Genomic DNA, 5,119 nt, shown 5'->3' with positions numbered 1-5,119 from the left:
ATATATATATATATATATATATATATATATATATATATATATATAACTGAAAATGATTTTTTCATGCAATATATTCAGATCACAGTTTCCAGTTTCCCCTCACCCAAATCCTCCCCATCCACCCAACTCCACACCTTCTTTCTCTTTAGAAAACAGTGAAACAAAAAAAGGAACTAAACCAGAACTTTAAAAAAGAGAAGGCTCAGTAAATACAGGCTCACACACAAAATTAAATTTTTGGAAATCAGAAAGGAATGAAAATAAAAGTAACTATGAGGCTGCCAGAATGAACAGGGTTCTAATTAGATTTAGTGGCTTAGCCAAGCTTTTCTTTCTTTGGGTCTCTTAAGCTGAGACCCAATGGAGCAGAATCTATAACAAAACAATGAAGAGCATCAAGAAGATAGAACGGCATTTGAAGGAACATGCCACAAATATACTCGTGCATGCTTGGGTTAATTCTGATAATCCTTGAATGCGTATATATCCCTACATCCCTCACAAATACCGTGTTAAAGAGGTGGTTTTAGGAAGGTTCTGTGGGGCTGGAGAGACAGCTTAGTGGTGAAGAACACTTGTTGCTCTTGCAGAGGACCTTTTTATTTCCCGTCACCCTCACTGGCCACTCACATCTGCCTGCGTCTCCAGCTCCAGAGACCCAATACCCTCTTTTGACCTCTTAAGTACATCTGCACTCACGTGCACATACCCACACACAGACACACAGACGTAGGTGAAATCTTTATGGGGCTGCAGAGATGGCTCATTGGTAAGGAGTATTTGATGCTCTTGCAGAGGACCTGGGTTGAGTTCCCAGCACCCATGTGGTAACCTCTTTTTTTTTTTAATTTTTATTTACTTATTTGTATTTTAATTGTTTGGTGTTTGAAGGTGTCAGATTCCCTGGAACTAGAGTTGCAGACAGTTATGAATTGCCATGTGGTTGCTGGGAATTGAACTCAGGACTTCTGGAAGAGCAGCCAGGGCTCTTAACTGCTAGCCCATCTTTCCAGCCCATGGTAACATCTTTTAAACACCCTCTCCTGGTCTCTGCAGACTTTCACACACACAAGGTACATAAACACACACTCTGGCACACACACACACACACACACACACACACACATATACATAAAATACACACACACATCTTTAGAAAAACCCTACCACATTTGGACAGCAATAAACAAGAATCTTTTCCAGATCTACATCAAAAGGCCTAAATCAGGAGTAGGAGGGTGGCTCAATACAATTTGTTGGACAAACATGAGGAGCAGAGTTCAGATCCACAGTAGCCATACGTTTATACATAGTGGGTATGTATGTTTATCTGTCTGTAACTCCAGTCTCAGAAGGCCAAGGCAGTGAGCACCCGGAACAAGCTGACCAGTTGTGTGAGTAAGCTCTGGGTTTATGGTTGAAGAGGAAATAAGACTGATTCCCAACATCAACCTCAAACCTTCACGTCCACATACAAACATGTGCCCACAAACATGCAAAGCCATGCATACCTATGCATACCACGCACACATGAGAAAGGGAAAAAAGTACATCAGAGTAAGAGGTTAAATTATTTACGAAGAGGGGTTGTGGGAAAACACATCAGATGCCCTAGGGCTGGTAGTGTGGCTCAGTGGAAGTGTCTAGCGTGTGGAAGATTGATTTTGATCTTTAGAACACATGGATTGCACATGCACTCTACTCCCTGCTCAGAATATTTTAATATGCCCAAGCCACATGTCTAAGATCCAGCGCCTACATAGTATTACACAATTGCCCATGTCTCTGTTCTCAGGCAAACAGGCACTCAGATGCCACGTGTAAGGTGGAGACTCCATGTTGGAGGCTTTATGTGGGTATACACTATCGTATGCCCATCTTTTTTGTTTGTTCAGTTTTTTAAAACAGGGTTTCTCTACGTAGCCCTAGATGTCCTCGAAATTACTCTGTAGATCAGGCTGGCTTCAAATGTAAAGATTTGCTGGCCTCTTCCTCCAGAGTGCTGGGATTAAAGGTGTGTGACATCACCACCTGGGCTTTCACATGCCCATCTTGGTGTGAGGGGAAACCGTATAGTGCCAGAAGACCAGATTACCAAATCTTGGAACACCTGAGACTCCAGTTAGGACCATGGAAGATGAGGTATGAAAAGGTCTTATGGAACTTTCTGCTAAGTTCACGTTTTCTCTTTCCCTTAGATCTGTGGGGTATTTGACAAGCTCTGGCTCAGATCTAAGGATTCAGCTTTTTATGTAAAAAGCTTCTTTGCTTAAGAGCTAGAAACTTAACATTTCTATCTTAAAAGTAGGGTCATTGAAAGAACAGGAGAAGGGATTTGTAACAGAATGTTGAATCTGTCGTGGGACACATAAAGCAACTGCAAATTTTATTCTAGAAATAGAAGTGTGTGTGTGTGTGTGTGTGTGGTCCTGGGGGCTAAACCTAGGGCCATGTTAAACACTCTACCATTGAGCTATATCCCAGGCCCAGAAATCCTCTCTAAAATCCAGTCTTCTGTGCAGTGAGATCCAAAAGAATTTAATAGGAACCTGGCAAAAAGTCTCCTGCAGAAGAGTGTTAGTTCATTCAATAAACATTTATTGAGTATCAGTTATGTAGTAGGCACTGGGCTAAGAGCTCAGGAGACCGTGCTGCTGAACAAGCTGATTGGTCTCTGCCCAGGGGGTCTCATGACTTATCAGAACAGTCAGGAATCACGAATCGGTAATGCAAAACTGTTCATTAAGGTTTAGGAAAACGACTATGGCAGAAAGAAGCACCGAGTGTTACAAGATTGTGTAACAGGTCAGACCTGAGGCAGTCTGGCCTGGAAACTCTCATGAGGACGTGAGCTAGCTAAACTAGAGTGTTGGCCAGATAGAAAACCCAATGATATCCAAAAGTCAAGAGAAACCAGCAATGACAAAACCATAAAGAGTTAGGCATTGTGTATAAGCATCAAGATCAGTTGACCCTGGATCAGCAGCAGACTGCCAGTTGTCCTTCTGGGTTTAGTAAAACTGCTGGTTCCCAAACAGAATGAGGGCCAGTGTGTGCATCCCTGCGGAGACTGATTGGAAGCAATGGTCTTCATGATGTTGACCCGTGGTAACTCCAGCAACTCCAGCCTGGACGGCAGATAGTGTGAGTTCCTTTACTGAAATTCCTATTTGTGTGTTTCTTATTCTTTCCTGTATTGAATGTTGAATCATAGTTCTTAAAGGATAATTTTATAATGTTGACAGCGCTAATTTGCATTTAGAAAAACACCGGGCGGTGGTGGCACACGCCTTTAATCCCAGCACTTGGGAGGCAGAGGCAGGCGGATTTCTGAGTTCAAGGCCAGCCTAGTCTACTGAGTGAGTTCCAGGACAGCCAGGGCTATACAGAGAAACCCTGTCTCGAAAAACCAAGAAAAAAAAAAAGAAAAGAAAAGAAAAACAAGAAAACAAAAAAAAGTTAATGACCTAAATGAACCACTAGAGGTCGCCTGTGACACCCTCCCGCTCCCTACACACATACAAACACACAGAGCTGACAAACATGTTTAGGGGTTCACTTGGAACTCTCCTCCCTGTACGTTTTTGTTGCTCATTTGCTTGAGTTGCAGCTGGTTTGAGTTTTTATTCAAATACCTGATACTGATTCTTTTTCTTTTTCTAAATCAAATGAGCAAACGACCTCAGAGAGTTGAAGCCTCCCTTAACCTCCATGTTGCTGGATCCAAGGGCAACTTTCAAGTCTTCCGGCTTGACGTTCTGACAGCATTTATATGGCCTATCTTCACCTCAGTGAACCACTTTCTATTTTAAAAATATTTATTTGATGATAATGACGGTGGTGATGACAGCAATGATGATGATAGGGGACATACAGTGATGTGTGTAGGGGCACATATGCCCGTGTGTGTGTGTGTGTGTTGAAGGGCAGATCAGCTCTCTCCTTCTACCTTTGAACGGCTCCAGGGATCGAATTGGGGTCCACAGGCTTATACTGCAAGTGCCCTTACCTGCGGAGTCACATAGCTGGCCCAAGGCTTTCTTTTCTTTCTCTCTCTCTCTCTGTGTGTGTGTGTGTGTGTGTGTGTTCTTATTCAGTGCTCTCCAGTGTATGTGGATGTAGGTGCAGGTGCACCACGCCACTGCCAACATGGAAGAAAACTTGTAGGGTATCCATTCTTCCCTCTCATCATGTGAGAACCCGAGGACTGAACACAGGTTGTCAAGCTTGGTGGCAGGTGCCTCTAATCTTACTCTAATCTTGCTTTGTAGCAACTCTAAAGCTTGCTTTGTAGAATCTAATACTGGTTTCCTCTGATACCCCGACTTTGAAGTGTCCCAGGATCCAATGCTTGGACCTCTTCTCCATCTACACTCCCAAATCTATGACTTGTGGGTTTTTTGTTGTTTTGTTTTTGAGTATTTTATCTCCAAGTCGTCCATGAAGTCTTTCTGGAGTGTGCTGACCACAGGGGTGCCTCTCTCCCCTCTTCTATTGACAGAGTCCTTCCTCCCTGATAATCTTATTATGGATATACAAATACACCTGTGAAAAACACAGTCTGCAATCTGGATGTGTAGGGGATGTCTCTCCTTGATTTTTGAAGTAATGTGGGGTCTTAATACAGAACTGTCAGGCTTTTAAGTGAGCTCTCAGCTGGGAGTGCTTTGTTTAAGGTAACAGGATTACTGCCTCCCTAACTGCCTTAATGACCTTGTGGAGCAGAGCCCTCCCCCATCTTCCTGTTCATTGGACTTTCCTAGAGAAGGAATTAGACCTTTAAAGTATGAACTCCTCAGATTTATACAGTTCTGTAGACCAGGAGGCCTTGAACTCTCAAGCCTCCTGTCCATCCCCCCCTCCTAAGGGACCTAAATTACTGTTGTGTTTATAAAAAGATAAGGAGAAAAGGAATAGGTTTGGTGGAAGTGCGGTCAGGTGTGGGGAAGGGGGTGCCTCCAAGGACCCATACTGAGGCATCCCTTCCCCCTGAGGGACCAGCCACAACTCCTCAACTCCCCTCCCCATGCCTGGAGTAAACTCTATTCTATAGTATATAGTATATAGTATATAGTATGTAGTATGTAGTATGTAGTATGTAGTATGTAGTATGTAGTAT

This window comes from Grammomys surdaster, unplaced genomic scaffold (genome assembly GCF_004785775.1).
Source record: "Grammomys surdaster isolate TR1022 unplaced genomic scaffold, NIH_TR_1.0 127, whole genome shotgun sequence".
NCBI lineage: Eukaryota > Metazoa > Chordata > Mammalia > Rodentia > Muridae > Grammomys > Grammomys surdaster.
Note: the sequence above shows the minus strand (reverse complement) of the source record.